Source organism: Saccopteryx leptura, chromosome 3 (assembly GCF_036850995.1).
Source record: "Saccopteryx leptura isolate mSacLep1 chromosome 3, mSacLep1_pri_phased_curated, whole genome shotgun sequence".
NCBI classification, from domain to species: Eukaryota; Metazoa; Chordata; class Mammalia; order Chiroptera; family Emballonuridae; genus Saccopteryx; species Saccopteryx leptura.
Window position 1 is genome coordinate 203144230 of NC_089505.1, and position 12972 is coordinate 203157201.

Consider the following 12972-nt stretch of genomic DNA (forward strand, 5'->3'; position numbering starts at 1 on the left):
AGAAGCTTCAAATGTAATTGGAGGGGGTAGGACATTAACAACAACAAAATAACCTAGAGATAAAAACTCATAGATTTCTAGAGCTATAGGATTCCACAGTGGATAGTTCTCCATTCTCATCTCTGAATTTCTTCCCTGTAGTCATGAGTTTAAAAATCTCACTTATGGGTTTTTTTTTGTTTGTTTGCTTTTTTTTTTTTTTTTTGTATTTTTCTGAAGTGAAAAGCTGGGAGGCAGAGAGACAGACTCCCACATGCACCTGACCGAGATCCACCCGGCATGCCCACCAGTGGGCAATACTCTGCCCATCTGTGGCCACTGCTCTGTTGCAGCTGGAGCCATTCTAGCACCTGAGGCGAGGCCATGGAGTCATCCTCAGTGCCCCAGGCCAACTTTGCTCCAAAGGATCCTTGGCTGCGGGAAGGAAGAGAGAGATAGAGAGAAAGGAGAGGGGGAAGGTGGAGAGGCAGATGGGTGCTTCTCCTGTGTGCCCTGATATGTAATCGAACCAGGACTTCCACACGCTGGGCTGATGCTCTACCACTGAGCCCATTGGTCAGGGTCTCATTTATCTTTTAAGACCCAGATCACTGGCCACACTTTTCACAAAAGCCTTCCCAGATAGAGTTCATTTATTCCCAAATAAAAAGTAATTTTCTCAGTTCTTTCAGCCCTCAGTAGCTTATGTATTTCTCCTATGATACCTTCTACCTTGTGTCATAATTACTTATATGCAAGGCTTATTTCCAGGACCAGATGAGGTTAGAAACTTATGGGGGACTAAATCTTATCTTTGAATACCAACATCACCCAGGAAAAAAACTAGAGAAACTATGAAGTACCTTGTAGAGGGTCATGCTATTGGGGCCAATGCTCTAGGAGAATACCGAAGCACATCTATGTCAGTTTGTAAGTAGCTACTAATCCCAAGAGGCTTCTTGCTGTTCCAGCTGTGCTAAGCCATCCTTTGGAATCCCCAGGGTCCTTTATCTAGCAACTACAAAACCAGCAGAGCAGGGGATTTACAATACAATGTCTCAGTTCTGGAGCTGACATCCATTGTGATTGGTCCATGCTCCTGCCAGCCCAGTTATTTACAATTTGAATGTCACCTGGCATATAGTACTTTCTTAGAGGGCTCTGACAAAAAAACAAATGTCTCACTACTCTTCCCAATACATTGGGGCATAATTTAGCATATGGTAAACTGAGTTACAGAAAAGAATTCATGGAGTATGAATTATCAGTAATTGGACTTTTAAAAAATAAGTGGAACCAGTCCTCAAAGTTGAAGAACATGAAGATATTGAATAAGTAGAGTTGGAGGAGGGCACTCAAAACATGAATATGAAATAAAACAATGGTCTGGAAGCAGATCTTCGTTTGATACATAATTCGGTGTTGGCTACATACTTTGCAGAGCCTGGTATAAAAGAAAATTGCATAGCCTCTTATTAAAAAAGCAGGAAAAAGTTTATTTTCTTTTTTCTGTAATCTTTCTCCTAACCTCTCATGGTGTTTTTTATTTGCTATTTAACGATGTGTCCCATAGAGCACAGGATAATTACCAGAAAGGTGCAGACCCTCACAGGTGCCCAGGGCTCTGCTCAGCACACAGGGCACATGTGCCTGACCCCAGTCTTCCCCTCTCCCCACCAAGCCCAAGGCAGGAATATGAGCGCAAGTGGCCGGGACTCTATCCAGAGAAGGTGGAGAGGCAGCAGGAGGTAGGACCACATGTAAACTGAGGCCCACTCATGTTTCAGGTTATAGGCTAAAAAAGCCTGGTCATGGAAGGGGATCCCGCCGTGGCCTGGAAACTGGCTCCAGCTCCTCTTAGCCATAGTCCAGGAATCCCAAGAAAACACTTTCTTACCCTCAAACAAGAGAGCCTGTATGAGAACCCAGCAATGTTTCATTTTCCCACTTACAAAAGATAAGATTAAAGAGAGAATTATTAAGAATTTCAAGATAGCAACCATGGAGCAGTAAACCCCAAGTGTGCGACTGGCTTTCAAGCACAGAGCCCTGTCCAACTACACTGGTTTCACACTCACGACACGGAGCTGTATGTTCCAGAAGCAACAGAGTTACATGAGAGTGTGGGATTAATGTAGGTGAGGAGAAGAATGCAGCCACAGAGGGTAGGTATAATATGTGGAGACAGCCCTATAGAATTAGGATAATTTCTATATCCCACAAATCAGTTGCTTTGGGTATCCAAACAAAATTAAGCAGTAGATGAATTTTGTCTACCCCTGTGGGATCATCTTTCAACTTCTAAAAAACACTTTGAAGGGAAACCCACCCCCACTGCTGCCACCATCACCACTGCCACCTGTAGTACCATTGGCCTCTCTGTTGCTGCTGGAAGGATATCAGCATTGTGGGGGCCTAAGATATCCCTCATTTTTGTGTCCTCCACAAAAAATTGTCATCCTTCCACAGACAAAACTGTCTTTGAGGAAAATACAGAACCAGCCCCTTATGCTAAGGGGCTTGGAGGGACTTGCCCACTCATGCATTGGGTGAGAGGCAGACAGCCATTTATCACAGATGTGGATCCTGCAGTAACCCATAAACTGGTTCCAGTCCCTCTAAGCCAGGGGTCCCCAAACTATGGCCCACGGGCCACATGCGGCCCCCTGAGGCCATTTATCCAGCCCCCACCGCACTTCTGGAAGGGCACCTCTTTCATTGGTGGTCAGTGAGAGGAGCATAGTTCCCATTAAAATATTGGTCAGTTTGTTGATTTAAATTTACTTGTTCTTTATTTTAAATATTGTATTTGTTCCCGTTTTGTTTTTTTACTTTAAAATAAGATATATGCAGTGTGCATAGGAATTTGTTCATAGTTTTTTTTATAGTCCGGCCCTCCAGCGGTCTGAGGGACAGTGAACTGGCCCCCTGTGTAAAAAGTTTGGGGACCCCTGCTCTAAGCCCTGGTCCAGGAACCCCTGGAAAATACTATCATAGACAATGACCCACATGAAAAAGAGACTTTATAGAAATCCAGATTTCCAGAGGAGAAGTTTCAGAACAACATTAGAGAAAGAAATAGGACCTTGTATGCAAGTGTGCAGGTAGTAAGGACTAGAGAGGTGATTGCTACTTCAAATGTGAAGATAACAATGCAAAAGTTTAAGAAACATAAAAGAGCAAGGTAGTATGGCACTTCTAATGGATCAACATCATTTTCTGGTGAGAGAACTCACAGACATGGAGATTTGAGAAATACCCGATAAAAAAATCAAAATAGTTATTTTAAGGAAACTCAATGAGCTACATGTAAACATAGAAAGACAATTCAACAAAACCAGAAAAACAATACAGAAACAAAAATGAGAAGTTTCAACAAGATAGAAACCATTTTGATGGAACAAACACAAAATTTGGGAGCTGAAGAATAAAATAAATTAAATATAAAAAATATAGACCCTGGTCAGTTGACTAAGTGGTAGAGCATTTGCCTGTGTTTGGATGTCCTGGGTTCAATTTCTGGTCACAGCACACAGGTGACGTGACCATCTGCTTCTCTACCCTCCCCCTCTTCTCTCTCATTCTCTCTCTCTCTCTCTCTCTCTCTCTCTCTCTCTCTCTCTCTGTCTTTGCTCCTCCCACAGCCATGACTGGATTGATTCATGAAAGTTGGCCCTGGGCCCTGAGGATGGCTCAGTGGCTTCCATGTCAGGCTCTAAAAATAGCTCAGTTGCCAAGCAATGGAGCAACAGCCCCATATAGGCAGAGCACCACCTCATTCATAGGGGGCTTGCCAAGTGGATCCTGGTTGGAATGTGTGTAGGAGTCTGTTTCTCTGCCTCCCCTGCTCTCACTTAATTAAAAAAAAATTTTATAAGAGGTCCTGGATAGTGGGGTCAGTGGATAAAGCATTGTCTCAGTGGCCCAAGGTGGCAAGTTTGATCACTGCTCAAGGCATATACAAGAAGCAATGAATGAGTACAAAACTAAATGGAACAGCTAAGTGGAATGACGAGTTGATCTTTTTTTTTTCTTTCTCTCTCCTTCCCCTCCTCTCTGCCCCTCCTTCTTTCTCTCTCTCAAATTAATGGGGAAAATATATTTAAATGTAATAGAGAGAAGACTTGATAAAAAATAAAGAATCTGTGACATAAAAGACAAGATCTTCAAAATCATCTAGTCAGAGGAGAAAAAAAAAAGACTGAAAAAGTGAAGAAAGCCTACCAGATCAACAGGAACCATCAAAGGAACAATTTGTGAATTACTGGAGTTCCAGAAAACAAAGACAGGGAGAAGGAGGTACAGACTATATTTAAACAAATACATAAAATCTGAGAACCTCCAAGTACTAACAGATCTAAAGGTAGTATTCACAACAAAATAAGAATGGTAGGGAATTTCAATACTCTACTTTCAACAATGGATAGATCATCCAAACAGAAAATCAATGAAAAAAACCCAGCAGATTTGAACAATACTTTGGACCAAATTAATCTAAAAGAAATACAGAAATTATTTTATCCAAGAGCAGCAAACTGCACATTTTTCTCAAGTGCATGAAGAACATTCTCCAGGATAGATCATATGTTAGGCTCAAACAAGTCTTAAAAATTTAAGAACATTGAAATTATACCAAGTATCTTTTCTGACCACAGTGGTATAAAACTAAAAATCAATAACAGGAGGAAAGATGGATAGTAAACAAATATGTGGAAACTAAATAGTATATTTATGAACAACCAATGGGTCAAAAAAATCAAAGGGAAATAAAAAATATTGAAACATATGAAAATGGAAATACAAAATAGCTAAACCTATGCATGTAGCAAAAGCAGTTATCAGAGGGAAGTTTATAGCAACAAGCACTTACATTAAGGAAAAAGAAAGATCTCAAGTAAACAACTTAACTTTATATCTCAAGGATCCAGAAAAAGAAATAGATCCAAAATTTGCATAAAGAAGGAAATAGCAAAAATCAAAGCAGTAATAAATAGAATAGTGACCACAAAAACAATAGAAAAGTTCAAATTGAGCTGATTTTTGAAAAGATAAAATTGACAAACCTTTAGCTAGGTAATAAAAAAGAGAGAAGCCAAATGAAATCAGAATTGAAAAAGGAGACATCACAACTAATGCCACAGAAACAAAGAATCTTGAAAGACTGCTAAGAACAATTATAAGCCAACAAATTAGAAAGACTAGAAGAAATAGGTAAATGCTTAGAAATATACTGTACAACCAACAAAGACTGAATCGTGAAGAAATGGAAAACCCAAACAAACCAATATAAATAAGGAGATTGAATCAGAAATCAAAATCCCCTAACAAAGAAAATACCAGGACTAGACAGTTTCACTGGTGAAGTCTACCAACATTAAAGAATTACACCAATCATTCTCAAATTCTTCCCAAAAGTTGAATAGGAGAGAATACTCCCAAACTCATTTTATGAGATCAGCATTACCCTGATACCAAAGCAAAATAAGGATAAGCAAGATAAAAGAAAAGTTACAAACCAATATCTCTGATGAATATAGATGCAAAAATTTTTAATGAAATAATACCAAACCAGAATTAACAACATATCAGAAGGATCATATAAAATGAACAAGTGGGATTTATACACAAATCAATAAGTATGATTTACCACATTAATACAATAAAAAATAAAAGTCATATAATCATCTCAATAGATATAAAAAAAGACATTTGATCAAATAATCAAATACAACATTCTTTCATAATAAAAAACGCTCAACAAATCAGGTGTAGAGGAACATACCTCAAGATAATGAAGGACATAAAAGACAAACACAGATAACATACTCATAAGTGAAAGCTTAAAAGGTTTTTTTCTAAGATCCAGAACAAGACAAGGATACCTACTCACATTTTATTTAACAATGTTAGAAATTTAGCCAGAGCAATCAGGTAGGAAAAAGAAATAAAGGGCATTCAACTTAGAAAGAAAGAAGTAAAACTGTCTTTGCAGATAATACAATCTCATATATAGAAAATCCTAAATATTTTACCAAGACAAAAGCTATTACAATAAATGAATTCAGTAAAATGATAAGATATATAATCAATATATGAAAATTAGTTGTGTTTCTACACACTAACAATAAAATATCTAAAAGAAAAAACATCTCACTCACAATAGCATCAAAAATAATGAAATATTTAGGAACAAATTTAACCCAGGAGTTAAAAGACCTATTATACACTGAAACCTGTAAGATTTTGATGAAATAAACTGAAAACACAAACAAATGAAAGATATTCCATGTTCATGGATTAAAATAATTATTATTGTTAAAATGTACTTAAAAGTAATCTATAAATTCAATGCAATCTCTATCAAAATTCCAATGACATTTTTTTTACAGAAATAGAAAAAACAATCTTCAAACTTGTATGGAGTCACATAAGATCCCAAATAACCAAAGCAATTTTGAGAAAGAAAAAAAAAAAACAGAAAACTTGAGGCATTGCGTGTCCTGATTTCAAACAAAGCTATAGTTATCAAAACAGTATAATACTGTCATAAAAAGAGACATAAACCAATGGAATGGAACTGCAACCAAAAAACAAACCCTCACAAGTATGGTCAATTAATATTTCACAAGGAAGCCAAGAATATTCAATTGAGAAAAAAGAGTCTCTTCAATAAATGGTGCTGGGAAAATAGGATATTCACATGCTAAAGAATGAACCTGGGCCAGACCTGTGGTGGTGCAGTGGATAAAGGATTGACCTGAAATGCTTATGTCCTCGGTTCAAAACCCTAGGCTTGCCCAGTCAAGGAACATATGAGAAGCAACTACAAGTTGATGCTTCCTGCTCTTCCCACCCCCACCCCCTTTCTCTCTCTCTCTCCTCTCTCTAAAATCAATAAACAAATCTTAAAAAAAATGAAATGAAACTGTAGCCCTACACCACTTACAAAATTTAACTCAAAATGGACTAAAGATTTAAACATAAGACCTTAAATCATAAATCTTCTAAAAGAAAAAGTCCTTGCCATTGGTCTTAGCAATAATTTAGTTGAGACACCAAAAGTACAAACAACAAAAGTAAAAATAAACAAGTGGGATTACATGAAACTAAAATGTTTCTGCACATCAAAAGAGAAAATTAACAAGATAAAAGGCAAAATGCAGAAAGGAGAAAATATTTGCAAATCATATATCTGATAACAGGTTGTTAACACCTAAAATGTATAAAAAACTCTAGTAACTAAAAGCAAAACAAATAATTCAACTAAAAATGGACAAAGGACCTAAGTAGACAATTTTTTTCTAAACACTCGCAAATGTCTAACAGATACATGAAAAGCTGTTTAACAATACTAATTATCAGGGGAATGCAAATCAAAACTACAATGAGTTATCCTCTCACACCATAGGTGGATTTAATGGCAGGCGCACTGGACAGGTACTCTGGGCCTCGACTTCTGAAGGGCCCTACAAAACTCCAACTTTACACTTTTTTCTAATGACACCAAGTTTGGTTTCATATGTGTAATTTAACATTAATAGTACATAATATTTTTTATTTATTTAAAAATATATTTAACATGTATTTTTATTTTTGATGTCTCTCTCTTTTATTTAAAAATATGATTAACATGTATTTTTATTTAATATGTCTCTCTCTCTTTTTTTAAGGGGCTCAATATTTTCTTCTGCACCTGAGGCCTCAGCCGACCTTAATCCTCCTCTGCCTTACACTTGTTAGAATGGCTGTCATAAAGAAAAAAAAAAGAGAGACAGAAACAGCAAACGTTGGTAGCATGTGGAGGAAAGGGAACCCTTGTTCCCTTTTGGTGGGAATGTAAATTGGTGTACCCACTATGGAAGATAGTATGGAAGTTACTAAATATTTTAAAAATAATACTACTATATGATCCAGCAATTCCACTTCTGGGAATAAAAACAAAATCTCAAAGTGATATCCTCTACCCTAATGTTCACTGCAGCACTATTAATAATAACCAGTACTTGGAAACAAGAGTGCATCAACAAATAAATGGATAAAGAAGATGTGACATGTATAAGGTCTACCAGAAAGTTCTGTCCGTTTCTATCACAAGTTTCGACACATAAGTACATGTTTATTTGGCGCATGTATTCGTCTCTATTTTTATCACTTAATGTATACATACTGATGTAGCAAATGAACTAAAACAAAGTTGATTCACGTTAGTCTTATGTGTGAAGTGATAGTGTACCCATGGCTACTGATAAAGTTCACTGTAATTTTTACGAATTTCAACAAGGAAGAAGTGCTACAGAAGCATGTCAGTCACATCCACCATATTCCCCGAACTTCGCACCCTCCGACTATCACTTGTTTTTGTCCTTACAAAATTTTTTGAAGGGCAAAAAATTCAAAAATGAAGAAGATATCAAACAAGCACTGGTTCAATTTTTTGCATCAAAAGATAAAACATTTTTCAAAAATGGGGTATACAAATTGCCCTCACGCTGGCAAGAAATCATTAATAATAATGGCAATTATATTATTTAATAAAGTTTATTGACGGTAAAAAAAATTTGTATTTTGTTTTATTCCAAAAACGGACAGAACTTTCCGGTAGACCTTATATATAAATAATAGTATTTTATCCAGCCACAAAGAAAAGAAGGAAATCCTGCCATTTGTGCCAACAAGGATAGACATTGGGGACATTATGCTAAGTGAAATAAATCTGACAGACAGAGACAAATATTGATGATCTCACTTATGTGTGGAATCTGAAAAAGTCAAACTCATAGAAACAGAGAGAATAGTGGTTGTCAGATCTGAAGAATGGAGGAAATGAAGAGATGTTGGTCAAAAGTGAAAACTTTCAGTGATAAGATGAATAAATTCTAATTTACAGTATGGCAATTCTAGTTAACAATATTGTATTATATACTTGAAAATTGCTGAGAGTGAATCTTAAATATTTTCACCAGAAAAAGAAACAGTAATTAGGTAACATAAGGGAGGTGTTAGATAATAGTATGGTAGTAGTCATTTTGCAATATATGTGTATCAAATCAATACAATGTTATATGTCAATTATATCACAATAAAAATGGGGGGAAAACACAGAAAAAAACGACTATGCAGATGTACCATTCTGAGATCCTGGGGCAGCTCTTTAAGCTCTGAGTATATATTTTCACTCTTCTCTAATGGTTAGGGCCTAACCTATTCCTTCTACATCCCCAAATCATTCTGCTACGAGAAAGGATGTGATTGACTCTTTTGCTGGTAAATAAAGAGCAGCTAATATATTTCCCCTACCAAAGAGAAACTTGTAAGAAGAAACTATTTCAAATGCCAAATATTTTATTCTAGTGATGGATTTACAAGATCAGCAAAGGTCCTACTGTTAGTGGGAGAGAAAGAAATGCGGCAAAGCAAATATGTTTAAGTGGAGACCATGCCCAATATTCCCTCCAATAGCCTGCTCCACCTGAGCAAGGCTAAGTGCTGCCACCATTCATATTCACTGCACCCTCTGCCAATACTGATGTGCAAAGCAAAGACTGCCTGCCAAAGGGGAGGCTGGGCCTCGCAATTGGCCAAACAGAATTTCTCAGTCACAGTGTTTCAGAAAATATGAAATTGGATCTTGGTCATTTGGAACCTGCCATCATCATTAAGCAGAAAAAAAGAAGACATCTGTTCTGTCCAGGAACATAGAAAGCATACTAATTTACAAGCTACTGCCTCATACAGAGCACTGTAGCCTCCGCTTGGATAGGCTGTTGGCAAGGATGGCAGAGGCCGACCAGGCTGCAGTCATTCCAGAAGCAATATAGGCCACCATTGAACTGTCTAGTGGTTTGAGACTTTGTCTCTCATCAGTGAGTGGATGAATGATATGGTACTCCTTCTCTATCACTGTCACACCCTACTCTCTCACACCCTGAATTTCAGGAACAAATTTCTGAACTGAGCATGCATTCTGAATCTTGTGCTTTTCATCGTAACCCCATCATAATACTCTCTTCTCTCCTGTTTTTTCCCAAATTTTGTTCAGCTGTCAAAGCTCATCCATAGATCCATATCACTCATTCACTAATTTGTTCATTAACCAAAAATGAGTACTTAATTTGTACAAAGTGATTTATTAGTCATTTGTAGAATACAAAGTGAATTGTGGGTAAGTCTTTCCTTCAAGATGTTTACAAGCCTAATAGGGGAGAGTAAATAGATACCCAAATAACACAAATTCAAGACAAAAAAAGAAAATAAAATAAAGTGGCAGGTAAGGTGTGTAGGACTAGATATTCTAGGAGTTCAAAATAAAGAACAATGAATTAATCAAGCATATTCAAAGAAGGCTTTATTGAAAAGTTTGTGGTCGTGCTAAGACTTGAAGAGGGGCTAGTGCTCAGAGACACACATATATGGGGGAATGCACATAGAGAACTACTGATGTAAATAAAGGGAAGGAAGAATATGCAAACTGTGTTTGAACAATTCAGAATATACTCAGTATGATAAGAAATAAACTTTTAAGAAGAATCACGAAGTATAAGATTACAAAGACAGGTTGAGGCCTAATCGAAGCATCCTTTCAAAAAACAACCCAGTAATATACAACCTCTGCTGATCCTTTTCCCTGTGACTGTTCATATGCTTCTGTTTTTATCTCATATTTTGTAATCTAATGACAGACAATCAATAAATGTGTACCGAATAATAAATTAAGACATTCATTAGTAAACGTTTCTGTGCCTACACCCAGGGAAATCATGTAATATGTTCTAAATGAAAACTTAGTTGTTTCAAGTGATCATCTTTGTTCCTTAATTTTCCAAAACTAACAAATAAAAGCTATGGGTTGTGAAAGGTGAGATAATGGTGACAATTTTTATTTTAAGAGCATCTTGGGATGTATCAATCATATCTCATTTTATCTCACTAATTCAAGTGACTTCAGATTGAGAGAGAAGCAAAGGAGGGCATGCTAGTGGAATTTGGCTGACCTGTGCTGCCACAGGCTCCTGGATAGGCATGCCGCTACTGTGCCTCCTCATCAGAAACTTCCAGAGAGGTCACCGATGGCACAGAGTGGAAGTATAGAAGCTAGAAGAAGAGATGAAGCAAATGTGGAGTGCTTGGAAAACTTAGAAGTCTTGAGACTCCATGCTGAAAATTTTCATAGATTCCCACAACATTTAGCTTATTCATAATAATAATGGTTCTAATTTATTATTTACTATGTATCAGTATTTATTAAATATTTGTTATAATAAGTACTTTATAGGTATAACTTCACTTAATTCTCATGACTACTGTATAAAGTAGAATTATCACAACCCTTTTGTAGATGAAGAAAACGTGGGACAGGTTGTGAAGGAACCTGACCAGGTTAAATAGCAGGAATTGGCAGAGCCGGCATTAAACCCAAGTCTGTCTGATTTCAGCCCTAAACTACCTCTCTGAATTAATGGATGATGGATTCTTCATGCATTATCAAAAGAGATGAAGACAATTAGCAGAAACCAACAAGACAGACATTAGAAAGCCAGCCCTGCCCTTCTTGAAGCCCAATCTCTGATAAAAGTATCTCCCAGAACCCCTGGATTTTTGTATGTGTGCTGATTTTTATGGACTTTCAAGGACTGGAAAACACATCAGTCATGACATAATCTAATAATAAATAAATGTCCACACTAAATATTAGAAGTTAACAAGAAACATGCCAAAATTTCCAAAAGATGCACTTTCATGAATACTGAGAGGAGAGAAAAAAGAAATGGCATCTACAGGCTTAAGCAGTGTCAAAAATTATAGTAGTCCATCCACCCCAATCCATGGTTTTGGTTTCTGAAGTTTCAGTTCCCTCCAGTCAACCAAGTCTTAAAATATCCAGTGGAAAATTCCAGAAATAAACAATTCAGAAGTTTTAAATTGTGTGCTGTTTCACTTATGGCGGTAGAATCTCACACCGTCCCACTCTGTCCCACCCTGGACATGAATCATCCCTTTGCTAGTGTCTCCATGCTATAGATGCTCCTGCCTATTAGTCACTTAGTAGACATCTTGGTTATTACATTGGCTGTTGAGATATCACAATGCTTATGCTCAAGTAAGGTTTATTTTACTTAATAATGATCTAAGAGTGCAAGAATAGTGATGCTGGCAATTCGAATATGCCACAGAAAAGCTGTAAAATGCTTCAAGTGAAAGGTAAACATTTTCGACTTAATAAGGTTAGAAAAAAAACTTAACTTATAAACTTTGTAACAGATATGTATGTATAGGAAAAAAGCAGTGTATACAGGGGTCAGTACTATCTACGGTATCAGGAAACTCTTTGGCATCTTGGACCACATGCTCCATGGACATGGAGGGACTACTGTAGGGTTGAAACTGGGATAAGAGTTGTAAAATAGCAGAACACAGACAAGCCATTCCTGTCTTTCGTTCTCCTTGAAACATGTCTTCAACAACTGCTTTGGTCTGTCCACTGTTTAATAAAAATAGTTGTTTCTGGTGTGTTTTAGGCAAACTATCACTTATACAGCACCCTAAATCCTTTCTAGGAGGTAACACTGGAGATTCGTAGTTGTCTGGCCTGAGACAAATTATTGTGAGCTTGCATCATCATCACGAGTGCAAATCACTTCTCTCTACACCTTGGCCTCTCATCTGTAAAACTAGGATAATAAAGAATGCTTACCACTTTAGGCCAATGTGAGGATTTATAGACTTAATGTGCATATAATTAATGTATATGTAATGTTCTTAAAACAATACCTGGCATACAGTAAGCACTGTGTAAATGTTAGGTAATATTATCTTATGTGCAGAATAGCTGTGCAAATATTAACTGACTTAGGAATAATTTTCATTAAATGTCATTTACTGGTGTTCTGCAGAAAGTCTCATGAAGCAAAAGTCATGGTGTTTCCAGGCTCTCTTGCCCACACCCACACAAATTTTCTGAAATATTCACAGGTATTTTTCTAGTGTGTCCTTGTC